General features: G+C 35.2%; 1 long non-coding RNA gene across 2 annotated transcripts; it reads left to right on the forward strand.

Moving 5' to 3' along the window:
- Nucleotides 1-455: 455 nt before the first annotated feature.
- On the forward strand, nt 456-18,351 carry LOC110008057 (uncharacterized). 2 transcript variants are annotated; one of them, XR_016055985.1, is made up of 2 exons: nt 456-693; nt 17,695-18,351. It is a non-coding gene; the product is annotated as an uncharacterized LOC110008057 (long non-coding RNA). The 2 variants fall into 2 exon arrangements; XR_002282521.2 differs by lacking the exon at nt 17,695-18,351 and adding an exon at nt 14,895-15,574 and having other exon boundaries at nt 471-693.
- Nucleotides 18,352-18,847: the final 496 nt, after the last annotated feature.

Consider the following 18,847-nt stretch of genomic DNA (forward strand, 5'->3'; position numbering starts at 1 on the left):
TTATAGTTCTCTTTGAATTATTTTGAATATCACCGAGAGGGACACCCAATTTGGGGAAACTCACGCTCGCTGATCCAGTCCGAGTTGGCGAGCCTGAGTTTCGAGGACTCGGAACATGAATCCACTAACTTAGCTGCAACTGTGACAAAGTGGCCAAAATCATCCCCGTTAGATTGTTGAACTTGAGGTTCATAATTTTGACAACTTGAATTTGAGGATTACATATCATAAAGTCGTTTATACGTCATACAAGAAGGTTATAATTATGGGAAAATATTTTCATATCTTATATTTTTAAATTTTATATATCGATTGACCAAATATTTCAAAACATATTTCGGATCACATAAATGTTAGGTTTTATAATTTTTATGCCCATAAACTAACTTTTACAGCTTTAATTATATTTTTTAACCAAAACAAATTATAAAATAACAAACTTTTTTAAAGTTATCCTCTCTCTCATCCCCCAAACTTCTCCCTCTTCCTCTCTAACCCGACGAACCTGAATCCATGGAGTTGGGGGATTTGTACAAGGTATGGGAGATCAAGGTTCTGAAAAAGCCTGGAGAAGAGGAGGCCAAAAAGTTTATTGTGAAGGTCGCCAAACAGGTGCAGCCCATTATGCGCAAGCACAAATGGAGAGTCGAGCTTCTCTCGGAGTACTCGTGAGGTTCATTTTTCTAGTTCTAGGTATTTTTTTCTTGATTTTATCTCTGAATCTTTTCCTTCTCTGTCACTCTTTTCCATGTATTCGTTCTTCTTTTTCCTGATTTTTGCATTTCAATGGCATCCTCTGTATCCTGCCCCCTCTCCCCTCTGTCTATCTCTCTCTCATGCACTCACTCTCAATTCATGTGAAATTCCTTCATTTTTTTTATGACTCTCTCTTTCTAATCTGGTTAAGATTGAGGAAACCCAATATAGAATGGGAGTTCCTTGCATTTGAGGAGGTTCTTGAAACCATGCTTCAAACATGGAGAGAGAGGGGTCAGGGGAGAAAGAGAGTGACGGGAGAGAGAGAGAGGGGTAATACACAGGGAGAGAGAGATGGGTAATACACGGAGGAGACAGAGAGAAGGGGCTTGGGGAGAGAGAAATAAGGAGACGTTTTGAAGATGAGAGAAAATAATTTAAGTTTGAAAAGGTTTATTAATTTATAATTTGTTTGGGTTAGAAAAATAAGATTGAAGTGAAAAAATTTAGTTTAGGGGTTAGAAGATATAAAACTTTAGATTTTTAAAGTCTTTAAAATCTTAGGTGAAGATATGAAACTTAAAATATGAGGTATGAAGATATTTTTCCTATAATTATTTCTAGTATTTTTTTTTATGAAATCTGATATCACCTCCCAATTTAGAAAACATCTTTATTGGATTCGTTAAAAACAACAAAAAAAAAAAAAAAAAAAAAAAAAAAAAAAAGATCTTTATTGGAGTTTTTCATATAGTCAATTGTACACTCTATAGCAAGATTCCATTTAAAAGTCGATTTTTTCAAGATATCTTCGATTTTTTCAAGATATCTTCGATTTTTTTAAATCCGTTAAGAACTTCAAGTCTTTCAAAATATCTTTAAAAGTTTGCTAATAAAATCGATATAAATCTGTATTTTATCCTTTTGAGAAAAACTCCTTCCCTATAATTTTATGTCTTCATTTATTTAATATAATAGAATTTGGTCGAGAGTTGAGTACATTAAAAGTGAGAGTAAATTTAAGAACTTGAATTTAACAAAAAATTCCATAAAAGTTTTTGACCTATTCGTTTAACTGTACAAAAAAATACAAGCAATATACTCCCCAAAGCATACTATATCAAAACAATCATATATCGCAAAATAATAGGTATGAGTTAGAAGTAGAGTGAGCGGTTCTAAAGAGCGAGAGACAGATTCAGTAACAAATAAAGATTTAGGCCGTTAGGAATTCAATGTGGGATTCGAATTTTGGATTTTTTTTTAAGCATTTTGTTGCTTTCTTTCTATGTAAAGGAGTTCGATTAATTTCACTTTTTATTTTTATTTTTTATTTCATTGGTGTGTACAACATAGTAATTTGGATGGACCACTATTTTACATATTGGGATTTTTGTGTTTTACTCAACTGCAATTCTATATTGAGGTTTGAAGCTCTGTTTTGTTTTTTTTTCAAACAATAATCCTATACCTTGACTAACAGTTCTTTTTATTTGTTAATATAGTTCTTGTGTTTAGTATTGTTGTTGTTGTTTTATTATATGCTCCTAATACATCCATGATATATTTTGTATCGTGACAATAGATTAAGCATTGTAGTTGGATTTGTTGGAAGTTTAGACAAAATTTTCTCAATTACTATTCTTATAATACTAGGTACGGACATAAAAGTATTGTTCATCCATATTAGAACTGCAAATCACAATCCTCTATTGTGTCATCTTCATACATCTGATTTTTTTACTCTGTTTGTTTTAGTCAAATCTAAAATATTCACAATTGTTTAACTAAATTTTTGGGCGATCCATTGACTCGATTTTTTGCCTATGACTTTTGAAGTAAAACTGATTTATTGCCAAAGTTTTAGTTTGCCGATATATTATTCCTCTTTATAACTATGGTACAAGTTAAGCAATTCGAATTGAAGTTTGATGTCTAAGTTTTCAACTTTCTTGTACCAAAAAGTAAATGATTTTATTATATATTTTCTTGTAAATATGGGAGATGGACAAAATGTAAACTTGGTTAGTTGAACCTTTAAAAAAATATCGAAATTGATTTTCAACTCTTAAAACAACATTCATTTTGGAGAGAGAATTAACTCTGACCTTTCTTTCTTTTTTTTTTTTTTTCTTGTTTTTTCATAAACTCCAAATTAGATTCGGGTTTTTTAATTGATCTTGGAGAAATTTTCGAAAGATATTTCTACCCCCTTAGGAATACTGCCCATCTTCTCCCTTAGGCAAAAACTGCACGTAGGATTAGTCTTAGGACCCCCTAAATTTTGGAGATATAACCCCGTGTAAAGCATAGATTAACCACAATAAAAAAAAATTCTTATTGCAACCACTAAGCATTTGAAAAAACTAATGTCTCAAGATTAAATAGAAAACATTCAATTTTTAGATCGTTAGATCTAAGTGTTAGAAAACTCAAATTTCGAATTTTTCTTTTTATTTTGATAATAATCATCTAATAATTTTAAGGTAGTTTACAAAAAAATTAGATTGAAAAATTCCTCTTAAGTAGGTAATTTGACCGAGGGACTTGTAGGAAACTATACTCTGGAGGAGCATAGTATAGGTGTTCATATGAATTTAGATATTTAGGATCAAATATATCTCACCAAGACAATGGGCCCAAATTTTCTTCCTTCAAAGAGTAGTGTAACAATCCTAAAATTTCAAAAAAAAAAAAAAAAAAAAAGGGAGAAAATATGCTTTTAAATAGGTGATGTTCTGTTTGAGTATGATGGTCCTTGAGGACCATCACTATTTTCAAAAGACTTTGCCTTTGCCTTTGCCTTTGCCTTTACTTTTTCTTTTGCCTGCTTTTGCCTCCTGCTGCTTGCAGCTGGCAACGTCCTTTAGCGGACGTGGTTTTCGTACGATAAAAGCAGACTTTTAACGCGACACCTCAGGTATGAGGTAGAGCGTAATAAAATAATATAATAATATGTTATAAGAATTTAAATAGGGGATGTGAGCACTCCCACCCTAAAACAAAATTTTGAGATCTCTCTCTCTCTGGTCGAAACACAGTGAACTCCTCTCTCGAACCGAATTTTTTATCGGAAGCTTCCTCTCAAATATTTGTGGGTAACTGACATCGTCTTCCTGAAAAATAGTCTGTTTTTAATAAATAGTGATATTTTCGTCCAGGATTTTTATTTTATAAGTTTTGTGTGTAAGTGACTTCATTGTCTTGAAAAATAATCCGTTCTTTTTAAAAATGAAATGAAATAATTATTTCTACTTACTATCATGAATTTTAGGCACGATAAATTTTATGCGCAAGTGATCTCATTATTTTGAAAAATAATCTTTTTAATAAAATTATTAGAAATAAATGTGATATTTTTGCTGTTAATAAAATTGTAAGATTTCTTTCTACTGTTTTTGAATATTTAGACATTGTAAATTTCATGTGCAAATGATTGCCTTATTAATTAAAAATTGGTATTTTTGCAATTGATTATAGCATTGTTGTGAAATGCTTATTTGTGAATTGATATCCCATAAGTTGTGATAATTCCGTATTCTTGAATTTCTATAAGAGTTTTTCTATACATATTAAATTGGCAATTATGCTAGAATGTCTTTACGAACTGCTACCTTTCTAAATTTGAGCCCAAAATATTTGATTGGTTATTTTAGAAATGTTATTGAAAGTGACTGTTATTAATGGTTTCAGTGAAATTCATATTAATGATTTCAGTGATATGTTGAGTACATGATATTGCTGCTTTCGGATGTTTAAAGAGATTTAGAAATAATTTAAGTATGCAAGTGGAGTCATCCGGTTCGCCGGTGAGGTATAAGTGGACCTATCTGGGATGCCGGTAGGGATTAAGTGGACTCATCCGGTACGCCGGTGAGGTATAAGTGGACCTGCAGGGATTAAGTGGACCTATCTGGGACGCCAATAGGGATTAAGTGGATCCATCAGGACGCTGATGGGCTATATAGGTGACCTACTTGGGATGCCAATAGGATATTTTGTGAAATCCTTTGAATTATGTACTGCCGTTAAAAGTGTTATAAGCATTTCAATTACTCGGATTATACTTAATTATGCATTTATTGAAAGTGAAACTGTTGATGCATTTCTGTTAATAGATCTCATTTTGGAAAATATTGATATCTTTCAATCATGATTATTTTTAGGATTATGATGATCACTTACTGAGTAGCCAAACTCATCAAACTATGATAAACATTTTTTCAGGATAACTACGGATTCATTTTGAGTGTTAGTCAAGATCAACCTTGGAAGATACTGTTGTTGTGCTAGCTTTCTTTATTTACTATGTAAGACCTCGCCACTGTAAATTTGTCCTATCAATAGATGTATATATGTTTTGTCCGTCACATCTCAGGAATACTAGTATTGTAAATTCTTGAGGTGTGACAATTATGGTATCAGAGCAATAGGTTTAAGATCCTTAGGAAATTTAAAAAGAATGTACTTAAAATCACATTTATTGTGTGTATAGACCGGGATAAAGTCAGGATCCAGAATAGCTGAAGCCAATATGGAAGGAATTCACAAAGCCTTGGAAAATATGGTTACTCTAATGCAACATCAGATGGAAGACAACAATCCACCCAGGCAGTCAGTTACAGGAAATGGTGGGAGCAATATCGAACAATTTAAGAAATTAAACCCACCTTCTTTTAAGGGTGCTGTAAACCCACTGGAAGCCGAGGGATGGATTATGCAACTGGAAAAAATATTCGAGGTTATGGAATGTCCTGATGATAGGAAGGTGGCCTTGGCAGTTTTTATGTTAGAAGGTGAGGCACAACACTGGTGGCGAATGGCAAAAGGAGTATTGGTTAAAGAAAATAAAACCTTGACTTGGGAAGTATTTCTAGAGGCATTTAATGAAAAATATTTCCCAGATTTTATTCGAGACCAAAAAGAAATGGAGTTTCTAGAATTAATCCAAAGAAATAAGACAATAGCACAGTACGAGGCCAAGTTTACTGAATTGGCCAGGTTTGCACCACATATGATTAATAATGAGGCAAGAAAGGTGAAGAAATTTGAAAGGGGTCTCAGGCCAGCTATTAGAAGCAGAATATCAGTCTTGAAATTAAGAACTTATGCTGAAATAGTGCATCGTGCCCAAATTGTCGAAAAAGATTTTGAAGATTACCAAAAGACGAAAAATCAGAATAGTCATGTTAGACCTACATCATCTAATTGACAACAGTTTGAAAGGCCAAACAAGAAGCCAAGGCCCTTGCCATTTCAAAACCCAATAGAACCATGTAGAAAATGTGGGAAAAATCATGGATCAAGCCTTTGTTATTGGAATACCGGAGCCTGTTTTAAATGTGGAAAATTGGGACACCAGATTAAACAATGTTCTAGTTTACAGACACAACAGCTTCCAAAGCAGGGAGAGATAGCTCCAAAGCCTCAGATAAAGGGAAGAGTATTTACGACTACCGAGCAAGACGCTCAGGCCTCAAAATCAGTGATCCAAGGTACTCTTACTATCTTCCAAAAAGTAGCTCATGTTTTGATTGATCTTGGATCTACTCATTCATTTGTGTCACAACACTTTGCATGACACTTAAAGGTAGAACCAGAACAATTAGAATACATTCTAGAGGTAGCCACACCGATGGGAGATTCAATTAACACCAATATAATGTACAAATCATGTGTAATAAAGATAGAAGAAAAGGAACTGTTGGTTGATTTAATACTCCTGAAAATTCAAGATTTTGATGTAATCTTAGGCATGGATTGGCTCTCTGCATACCATGCAAGTATTGATTGTTATAAGAAAATTGTTACCTTTAGCATTCTGAATCAACCAGTATTTTACTTCAATGGTGTCAGAGAAGACTCCCCATCATATTTAATCTCTTGTATTCGAGCTAATCACCTCCTTCGAAAAGGGTGTCGAGGCTTTGTTGCTTATATCAAAGAAGATAGGAAGGAAGAAATAAATTTGGATACCACTCCGGTTATCCGAGAATTTCTCAACGTTTTTCCTGAAGAATTGACAGGATTACCGCCTGACAGGGAAATTGAATTCTCCATTGAATTATTGCCAGGGGTAGCACCAATTTCTAAGGCACCTTACAGAATGGCTCCTGCAGAACTTAAAGAACTGAAACAACAATTGGAAGAATTATTAGATAAAGGTTTTATCAGGCCCAGTGTGTCACCTTGGGTTGCTCCAGTACTGTTTGTCAAAAAGAGAGATGGGACTATGAGATTGTGTATTGATTATAGACAGTTGAACCAAGTGACAGTGAAAAATAAGTATTCATTACCTAGAATTGATGATTTATTTGATCAATTACAAGGATCACAAGTGTTTTAAAAAATTGATCTTAGATCTGGATACCATCAGCTTAAGATTAAAAGTGAACATGTACTCAAGACAGCTTTCAAAACAAGGTATGGCCATTATGAATTTTTAGTCATGCCTTTTGGATTAACCAATGCACCAGCTGCGTTTATGGATTTGATGAATCGGATCTTTAAGCCCTTTTTGGATAAATTTATTGTGGTATTCATCGATGATATTTTAATTTATTCCAAGAATCAGAAGGAACATGAGCAGCATGTAAGAATGGTATTGCAAATATTAAGAGAAAAGAAATTGTATGCCAAACTTAGTAAATGTGAATTTTGGCTTGAACAAGTGACATTTTTAGGACATGTCATATCAAAAGAAAGTCTATCACTTGATCCTTCAAAGGTTGAAGCCGTTGTTAATTGGAAACAACCAAGTAATGTGATTGAAGTTCGAAGCTTTTTGGGATTGGTAGGATATTACAGAAAATTTGTAGAAGGATTTTCTCGAATCGCAATCCCATTGACTTGATTGACACAGAAAAATGTCAAATTTGAGTGGACAAGTGAATGTGAGGAGAGTTTTCAAGAACTAAAAGTTCGATTAACTTCAGCACCTATTTTAACTATTCCTGAGGGGAGTGGGGGATTTGTGATTTATAGTGATGCTTCACATAAAGGTTTGGGCTGTGTATTAATGCAATATGGGAAAGTAGTGGCATATGCATCCAGACAGTTGAAAGAATATGAGAAAAAATACCCAATTCATGATTTGGAGCTAGCCGCAATAGTATTCGCTTTAAAAATATGGAGGCATTATCTATATGGTGAGCAATTCGTAATATACACGGATCATAAGAGTTTGAAATACCTTTTCTCTCAGAAAGATTTAAATATACGACAGATAAGATGGATGGATTTCTTAAAAGATTATGATTGTACAATCCATTATCATTCAGGAAAAGCTAACGTTGTGGCCGACGCTCTAAGTAGAAAATCTGCGGAAGTCTTAGCTCTTCTAATGATCCAAGAAATGTGATTTTTAGAGGAAATAGTGGATTGGCATCCAACTCCGTCCATTAATGGTGTGGTAAGTATGATTGCCAATATTAAGGCGGAACCCCAATTAATCCAACAAATTCGATTGGCACAAAAGAAAGACCATCAGCTTATAACAATTATAGAAGAGGTGAAGCAAGGGAAGAGAGATGAATTCTCTATATGTAGTGAGGATTTGCTAAGATTCAAAGGTCGGGTTTGTATCCCGAATGATGAGAGTGTAAAGAAAGCTATCTTAGAAGAAGCACATCATTCTCGTTATACAATACATCCCAGAAGTATTAAAATGTATCAGGACCTGAAGAAAACCTTTTGGTGGAATAATATGAAAAAAGAGGTAGCACTATTTGTGTCTAAATGCCTAACATGACAGCAAGTAAAAGCTGAACATCAAAGGCCCGCTGGGTTGTTGCAGCCTTTACCGGTGCCAGAATGGAAATGGGAGCACATCTCTATGGATTTTGTCTCTAGCTTGCTTAGAACAAATTCAAGACATGATAGCATTTGGGTCATTGTGGACCGGTTAACCAAAGCTGGCCACTTTCTACCGATTCGCACGACGTACACTTTGGATCGACTGGCTCAGCTGTACATTAAGGAAATAGTGCGGTTGCATGGAGTTCCTGTCAGTATTGTATAGGACAGGGATACTCGGTTTACTTTTAAATTTTGGGCTAGACTATAGTCAGCCATGGGGACGAGACTCGCCTTTAGTACTGCCTTTCACCCCCAAACTGATGGACAATCAGAGAAGACCATCCAAACCTTGGAAGATATGCTGAGGGCCTGTGTTATTGACCTTAATGGAAGCTGGGATGACCATTTATCCCTGATTGAGTTTGCTTATAATAATAGCTTCCAAGCCAGTATTCAGATGGCACCATATGAAGCCCTGTATGGAAGAAAATGCAGGTCACCCATATGTTGGGACGAGGTTGGTGAAAGAAAGCTTTTGGGGCCAGAAATTGTCCAGATAACCACAGATAAAATAGCATTAATTCGTGAAAGGCTCAGGACAGCTCAGTGTCGGCAAAAGAGTTATGCCGATAACTGAAGGAGAGATCTTGAATTTGAGGAAGGTGATCGAGTTTTCCTAAAAATCTCACCAATAAAGGGCATTATGAGATTCGGCAAGAAAGGAAAGTTGAGCCCACGTTACATCGAACCATTTGAAATCCTGGAAAGAATCGGAGGTGTCGCTTATAGACTTGCCTTACCACCCGAATTGGCAAATGTCCATAATGTCTTTCATGTATCTTCACTACGAAAATATCAGCCCGACCCTTCCCATATCTTAAAATATGAACCTTTACCGATCAGGAAGGACCTATCCTTCATTGAGCAGCCAATTTTGATACTGGATAGAAGGGTGCAAGTGTTGCGTAACAAGGAGATTCCTTTAGTCCGTGTATTATGGCAGTACCATTCAAGAGAAGAGTCGACTTGGGAACGAGAAGACGAAATCAGAGAAAAATACCCCTATCTTTTTCAGTAATCAGGTACACAAATTTAAAGGACTAAATTTCTTTAAGGGGGGAAGAATGTAAAAATCCTAAAATTTCAAACAAAAAAAAAAAAAAAAAAGGGAGAAAATATGCTTTTAAATAGGTGATGTTCTGTTTGAGTATGGTGGTCCTTGAGGACCATCACTATTTTCAAAAGACTTTGCCTTTGCCTTTACTTTTTCTTTTGCCTCCTACTGCTTGCAGCTGGCAACGTCCTTTAGCGGACGTGGTTTTCGTACGATAAAAGCAGACTTCTAACGCGACACCTCAGGTATGAGGTGGAGCGTAATAACATAATATAATAATACGTTATAAGAATTTAAATAGGGGATGTGAGCACTCCACCCTAAAACAAAATTTTGAGATCTCTCTCTCTCTGGTCGAAACACAGTGAACTCCTCTCTTTAACCGAATTTTTTATCGGAAGCTTCCTCTCAAATATTTGTGGGTAACTGACATCGTCTTCCTGAAAAATAGTCTGTTTTTAATAAATAGTGATATTTTCGTCCAGGATTTTTATTTTATAAGTTTTGTGTGTAAGTGACTTCATTGTCTTGAAAAATAATCCGTTCTTTTTAAAAATGAAATGAAATAATTATTTCTACTTACTATCATGAATTTTAGGCACGATAAATTTTATGCGTAAGTGATCTCATTATTTTGAAAAATAATCTTTTTAATAAAATTATTAGAAATAAATGTGATATTTTTGCTGTTAATAAAATTGTAAGATTTCTTTCTACTGTTTTTGAATATTTAGACATTGTAAATTTCATGTGCAAATGATTGCCTTATTAATTAAAAATTGGTATTTTTGCAATTGATTATAGCATTGTTGTGAAATGCTTATTTGTGAATTGATATCCCATAAATTGTGATAATTCCGTATTCTTGAATTTCTATAAGAGTTTTTCTATACATATTAAATTGGCAATTATGCTAGAATGTCTTTACGAACTGCTACCTTTCTAAATTTGAGCCCAAAATATTTGATTGGTTATTTTAGAAATGTTATTGAAAGTGACTATTATTAATGGTTTCAGTGAAATTCATATTAATGATTTCAGTGATATGTTGTGTACATGATATTGCTGCTTTCGGATGTTTAAAGAGATTTAGAAATAATTTAAGTATGCAAGTGGACTCATCCGGTTCGCCGGTGAGGTATAAGTGGACCTATCTGGGACGCCGGTAGAGATTAAGTGGATTCATCTGGTACGCCGATGAGGTATAAGTGGACCTGCAGGGATTAAGTGGACCTATCTGGGACGCCGATAGGGATTAAGTGGACCCATCAGGACGCTGATGGGGTATATAGGTGACCTACTTGGGACGCCAGTAGGGTATTTTGTGAAATCCTTTGAATTATGTACTGCCGTTAAAAGTGTTATAAGCATTTCAATTACTCGGTTTATACTTAATTATGCATTTATTGAAAGTGAAGCTGTTGATGCATTTCTGTTAATAGATCTCATTTTGGAAAATATTGATATCTTTCAATCATGATTATTTTTAGGATTATGATGATCACTTACTGAGTAGCCAAACTCATCAAACTATGGTAAACATTTTTTCAAGATAACTACGGATTCATTTGAGTGCTAGTCAGAATCAACCTTGGAAGATACTGTTGTTGTGCTAGCTTTCTTTATTTACTATGTAAGACCTCGCCACTGTAAATTTGTCCTATCAATAGATGTATATATGTTTTGTCCGTCACATCTCAGGAATAATAGTATTGTAAATTCTTGGGGTGTGACAAGTAGCCAAGCAAATATTTAGAAACCCGGATACCTAAAATTTCATCTTAAAAATTTGTTAATTTCATTGATGTACGATGGAGCGTTATGGTACAAACAACTAGTGGAGAGACGAGTGGGTTTTCAGTAACAATATGTTTACATCAAGGGTTAGAATACCCGTATCTCTTTGTCTTAGTTATGGACTTAAATAGACACCTACAAAATGAGGTATCGTGGTGCATGTTGTTCGCAAATGACATGGTTTTGATTGATAAGACCCGAAACGACATCAATACAAAGTTAGAACTTTGGAGGGATGCTCTAGAATCTAAAGGTTTTAAAATTAGTTGGACTAAAACAGAGTATATGGAGTGCAAATTTAGTAATAATAGGAGTAGAGACAAGGAAGTAATTTAGATTGATGGTCATGAAGTACAAAAAAGACTGCACATTCGATATCTTGGGTCGACAATCCCAAAAAATGGAGAGATCAAGGAAGATGTCGGACACAGAATTAGAGCTGGGTGGGCGAAATAGAGATGTGCAATTAGAATTTTATGTGATCGTTGCATACCAATGAGGCTGAATGGCAAGTTCTATAAAACAACAGTGAGATTAGCTTTGCTCTGTAGGGTAGAATGTTGAGCGGACAAAAAACAATATATACCCATAAAATAAGTGTAGTGGAGATGAGCATGTTGAGATGGATGAACGGCAAGACAAGATGGGATAGAATTCTAAATGAATCTATTCGAGAGAATTTAAGCGTAGCACCAATAAGCGATAAAATGAGAAATAGTAAAATTAGGTGGGCTGGCCATATGTGGTATCGACCAAGGACAATACCTGTTAGAAGGTGTGAGTTAGTTCAAGTGGGACTGAGGATTGAAAATGGCAAGGGGTAGGGGCAAAAGGACATAGTTGGTAGTAGTCCAAAAAGATATGGGAACTTATGGCCTCACAAATGTTTCAAAAAACAGTCTGCCCGGTGTCTAGGCGCTCAGAAAAAATTTCTGCACGCCTCGACTTGGGCGCCCCTACACGGGCGGCTGTACCTGGGCGGGTGCCCAGGGTAGTTGGCATTGTTTTGTATTTAACTTTGCCCAAAAGGGCAAAGGGGGTCATTTTAACCCCCAAGTTTGTATAAAAGAAGTTTGGGGTTTATTTTTTAACCGCAAATTGAACAAAAACAAGAAACCATCAATCTTAAACTTATTTCTGATAATCTAAAGTAATTTCTGATAATCAAAAGTCTTTTTTGTGGATTGAAAAAGTTTTCTTTGCTCATTGAAATTATTTTTACGATGTTATTGGTGGTATTAAAAGGCTTTTGAATTGATTCGTAGCTCGATTGAGGTAGCCAAGATTAGAGATTGGGTCGAAAATGTCAGTCTGTAATCTTTATTTGACTTTTAGTTTTCCAATTTGAGATGTCTTCTACAGGGTCTACTAGGGGTGGAGATCCGGGATGGAAATATTGTGTTAACCCTGATAAGAATGACAGCAATAAAATTATGTGTAATTTCTGTGGATGTGTTTCTAATGCCTGCATAAATAGATTTAAGAAACATCTTGTCGGTATTAGAGGTGATGTTGCCCCATTTAAGACTTTCTTTCTTTACAAGAAAGTCTCAGATCTTGTAAAGAAAGAAATCTTGGAATACATTGAAGTTGAAAATAGTAAAAAAATTGTAAAAAAAAAAGGATATAGCAGAATTAAAGTCATGGGTCTATATTTTTTACGATAATATTGACACTGAAGAAGATGGTGAATATAGGGAAGAAGAGGTAGTCATGGTTGGTACTCCTAGCGCTAAGACCAAGAGGGCTTTTGGGTCTAAGAAGGCTTGTACGAGAGGGCCTATAGATAATTTTTTTACACCTAGCCCTGCGACAGTTATTGAGAAAGGCAAAGGAGGAAATGGAAAAAAATAAGTGACAATTGAAAATATGTTTAAGAAGGAAGATAGAGACAGGGTGATTCAATATATTACTCAATGGTTTTACTATGCGGACATTTCTTTTAACACTGCTCGCTGGAATAGCTTCCATACAATATTGGAAGCAATTGGGCAATTTGGGCCACGTTTGAAAGCTCCAACTCCTTATGAGATTGAAGAGCCACTACTAAAGAAAGTAGTCGAGTATACTAACCAATATCTCAAGACTCATAAGGAGGGCCGGGCTAAATTTGGGGTTTTATTAATGACAGATAAATGGAGTGATAGGAGGAGGAGGAGGAGTAACATGAATTTGCTAGTAATTGTCATACAGGTATAATTTTTTTGCGCTTAATCGCTGCTTCCAATGATATTCATGATGCACATTACATATTTTCTTTTATTAATAAGTGCATTGAAAAGGTTAGGGAGGAACTTGTAATTCAACTGGTCATAGATAATGCTGCTCCCAATCTAGCTGCAGGTCATTTGCTTCGACAGAAGAGACATCGCATATTTTGGACTCCTTACGTTGCACGTTGTGTAGATCTTTTGCTTGAGGCAATTGGTGAATTGCCTACTATTAAATGAATTATTCTAAGGAGGTTATAATCTTCATATACTGTTACATAGTTACCCTTAGCATGATGCGCAAGTTTACAAAAAAGAGAGAGGCCTGAGGTCACTAGATTTGTCACTGTTAAACTTAGTCTACAAAACATATATAAGAGAAGGATCGCATTAAGGTCTATTTTTGCTTCAGAGGAGTGGAGTAGGTGTAAATGGTTTAGAGATGCCAAAGGAAGGAAGGCACGAGATATTGTTCTTTCAAATATTTTTGGCGTGGGGTGAAGCATGCGATATTAGTATTTTTTTCCTTGGTGAAGGTCTTGTGCTTGGTTGATGCTGATAAGTCCTCCATGGGCTTTATATTTGATGCAATGGAAATGGCTAAGAATAATATTGCAGAGAATTTGGGCAAAGATGCAGCGAAGTATGCCCCAATTCGGAGATTATGGATGATAAATGGGATAGGCAGCTCCATAGACCATTGTATGCAGCGGGGTACTACTTGAACCCCAAATTCTTTTATGCAGATGCTGATATTGAGTCAAAAGGGGCAATTATGGATGGTTGTAATGAGTGCCTTGAGAAATTAGTTCATGATCCATATATCAAGATAAAATATCAACTGAAGAGCTCATTTCTTACAAGTGTTCTTTGATGTCATTTGGGAAAGATATGGCATTAAGACAGAGAAACAAAGACGAATCAAGTAGTATTCTTTTGAGTTTTGTTTTATAAAATATAAATTTATAATTTTCTTTCAAGTTCTGATAATGTTAAATACCTAAATTAATTATAAAGGTTGCCCACATATTGCAGCTCAATGGTGGAGATAACATGGGAGTAGTGCTCCAAACCTCTAAACGATGGCTGTACAGATATTGAATTTGACAACTACCTCTTCTGGTTGTGAGCACAATTGAACTTCGTTTGAGATGATATTTTACTATTTTACAATTTTATATGTTTTTTTTGTTTATAAGTTCATCTTGTAATATAGATTCATAAAAGGTAAGAAGATCATAGACTCATAGTAGTTACTTATGCATTATTTTTCCTTATAGGTGCATATAAAGAGAAGAAATATGTTTAAGCAAAAGAAGTTCAATGACTTGGTTTTTGTTAGAGATAATCAAATGCTCAAGGAGAAGAAAAAACAGCCACAGAAGGACCCTATTTATTCGAAAGACACGGAGAATGCTTCAGATTGGCTAGTTAGTGACCCTAGTACTGATGAGTCTTTCCTGAGGAGGGTTTGACATGGAAATAGTCGATGAGGCTTTGGAGCAAGCTTCTGATCCTAAGAGGGCCACTCGAACAACTTCTTTTGCTGGTACTTCACGGAGGGAGATAGAGGAAGAGGAGGTAGATTCAGAAGAATCTCTGGAAGAAGAGGAATATGTTGAAAAGGGTGATGATTGTGATGATGACGGCCTCAATTCTGATGCAGATGAAATCAATGAAGATGATGATTCTGATTCTTATTAATGTTTTGATTGTCTTCTCTCTTCTTTTGTAGTAACTTTATTGCACCATCTTGGTTTGGACTTTAGATATTTGACCGATTTTTATTTAGTTATGTGGTTTGTAATTTTTTTGTTATTTTGGACTATTTCATTGTTTGGTTTACTGGTTTTTTTTAGTTTTGGAAGTCAATTTGTTGAAGACTTGGAGAGTTGGAAACTTGGATGTTAGTATTGTTTATTTTATGCATATGGAATATGAAGAATATGAGAATTGGAGACCTTACAATATAGCCTATTAGACTTTTAAATGTTTTGTATGGTTTGAAATTTTGAATAAGTTTATTCTCAACCTGATTACCTGAGAGGCTGAGACATGTGATATGTTTGTATAAAAACATATGTTGCGAACTTGTAATATTTTCAAATGGAATAAATTATAAAATTTGACACATATATATACATATATGTATATTTGGATAGCAAATATATATATATATATATATATATATATATATATATATATATATAACTAAGAATTAGTACCACAGGGTACTCGAGGTTCTGGATGCCCGCCTTGATGCTGGGCGCCATGCAGGCCACCCAGCGTTTTTTGAAACCTTGGGCCTCATTGAAGATATGAGTTTTAATAGAGCAGAATGAAGAATTGAGATTCATATAGCCCATATTCGAAAATTAGGATTAGATTGGTAACATAAAAAACAGATATTGAAGTTTTTCGAGAAATATTCTCTTCAAGCCTCGGTGCTTTTCAACACCTCTCTCTTCTCTTCCCTTTTCACCATTCTTTTCGTCAATTTTCATCTGACTTGGAGCCGGCTATGGTCAATTGGCGTGTATATATCTATATATATATAATATTAATGAACATTGCATTCAAACCAGCTTCCTTCTATTACCGTTATCCTTTTTGCATGACTTCATGTATTTAAAGGGAAACCTGTGACCCGCCCATATATAAACCATATCTGACCCATACTCTCAACCACCTGTTGTAGATTAGGATGGCTTGAGCCGCAATGTTAGAAATTGGCCCTTGAGCATCATATCTTGATCCGATGGCAAGTGTTTTTTTTTTTTTATTATTCCACAAGTCATTTTACAGCGAAATTTGGGACATGTATGCAAGGGGGCACATGATAAAAATTTATGGTGATGGAAACTTACCAAAATACTCATGTAGCTAGGAGGGACTTTTTGGTCATTTATTTTCATCAAAATTATTATTTTTTCTTTCAAGGGGCACCCAATAAGAGGAGGGGGCACCCCAAATTATTGTTCGCAAAATTGCCCGATCTAACAACTAACCGCCAGGTTAGATCAGAACCGGCTAGTGGCTGGTTCCAGTTTTTGGCGGTTAGGGTGATCAACCGGTATTTTAAAAAAAATTGGAAAAAATGTATATAAATTATCAAAAATAAGGAATTTGATTTGTAATGTATTTTTAAATATTATTTACATTATAGTAAAGATTAAAACTTGTTTTGGTCATTAATACTCACTTTTATATTTTTCCATCTTTTTTAAAAAAATTTAAAAATAGCCCTTAGAAAATATAAATTGAGGAATCACATGGCATTCGAGATGAAGTACATCGATTTTAAAAGCCGATTCCACCATGAAACAGTGAACAAATTTTGTGAACATGGGTTATTTCATCCTCTCCTTCATGTTCATTATGTCTGGTAGTATAGAAGGACGCACATGAGTTGTCCAAGGATGATGAAGAAGAACCAAAAGACATATTTCCAACCTGGAGAAAGCAAAAGAGAATTTGAGATGTCTAGACACTAGATCCATTAGAGTTCATAAATATCAAAATCTTTGGTTGCCCTGTGTGTGTATTTGTGTGCATTCACATTAAAATGGGCATTTGAAATTTTATATTCAATGCCTCGTGACTCTTCCCAAACATTAGGTTCCAGAAATGAATTTCAACAATGGTAATGGAAAGGAAACATGATAATGTCGCAGAGCGCAACAGATAAACCAGTTCATAAACCACAAAAGGAGATCTCTAGACATCCCATGCGTCATAGTTTGAGTTTCCACATTTCTCCTTGATTTCATTTCGTGTCACGGCTACACATTCAATTTCATGTTTGATCTTAATCTAATCATGGACAATTCACTGTACAATCAAAAGTGACGAATTTCTTGTATTTATTTGATATCTTAGGTGGTGTAACAAACAAATATGTACAGGACACCATTTCCTTTGGTCAGGAGCTGATAGAAGATATGAATAGTTCATGTTATTACCAATAAATTTCATGCCCTCTCTTAATCTAATCATGGACAATTCACTGTACACTCAAAAGTGACGAATTTCTTGCATTGATTTGATATCTTATGTGGAGTAACAAACAAATATGTACAGGACCATAGTTACTTAGAGGGGGAGCGGGAACGGGAATAGCTCCGGTTTTTGGAGCGGGAGCTGAAGCGTCTGATCAATGGCTGCCCAAAGCTCTGGAGCTCGGAGAGTGAGTTCTGGTCAAGGTAAAAGTTGCGGATCGGGATCCCATATGAAGAGGGAGCGCATTCCAATAACAATGGAATCTAGATCCTTACTTAACGGGTACCCGGTCTATGTACAATGGGATCACATTCCCATACTCAATAGGATTACGTTCTCATCCACAGGAATGAGACCCATTTGAAGTTGAGTCGTGCACCCATATAAGAATGACTGTTTTCCTAGTTAGAAAGGATCAACCATCCAAGGACGGACCGCGTTCTGTGCATGATTGTCCGCGCTCCCATCTCAAAACTCCACTTGTATAAAGAGCCCAATTCCATTATGCATAGATTCATGCTCCCACTAAGCACTGCAGCCCATTCCCATATAGACGTGATTTCATTTAGGTTTATTCTAGAAACCATTGTCCTCTGTAGCAATGGCCCATTGGGCTAGATCCAGGCACAACCAATCCTAGATGTGCATGTATTAATTAAATTCCATTTATCTTGTATGAAATAGGTACAATTAAATTCCATTAATCTTGTATGAAATAAATTATTTCAATGCTTTATACAATTAAATTCCATTAATGCTAGTATTGTTCAAAATCTCATACATGATACGCATGTGGCCTGTTGGCCATTTTTGTACCTGAAAATATATTGCTTGTGAAACAAATTACTAGCGTCAATAATTACCGGTGCAATAGATCCAGGAAATGGAATGTTGTTGTTTGGGTATCATCTGGATGCAATCTGGGCATGCATTGCTACTGTTTGGTTACGTCTGGAAGAAATTTGAAAAATGTATTGCCGTTAATTTGGGTTGAAAATACTGCATGAAATTTTGGCACTTCCTTGTAAATTGGCAAAATAATTGCATTCAAAATTACAAAAAATTCGGTGTCACTTCCTATAATGATTGAGTTCTGTGAACACAGAGATCACGCTCCTAAAATTAGGGGATCAAGGATCTTATTTGTTGGGGAACGAGATCTACAATCTTTGGGAACGTGCACCGTGCAATGATGGGATCAAGATCCTTTGTTCATAGAACTGAGTACCCTATA

Source organism: Amborella trichopoda, chromosome 5, assembly GCF_054954075.1.
Source record: "Amborella trichopoda isolate Santa Cruz 75 chromosome 5, AtrichopodaSantaCruz75HAP2 v2.0, whole genome shotgun sequence".
Taxonomy (NCBI): domain Eukaryota; kingdom Viridiplantae; phylum Streptophyta; class Magnoliopsida; order Amborellales; family Amborellaceae; genus Amborella; species Amborella trichopoda.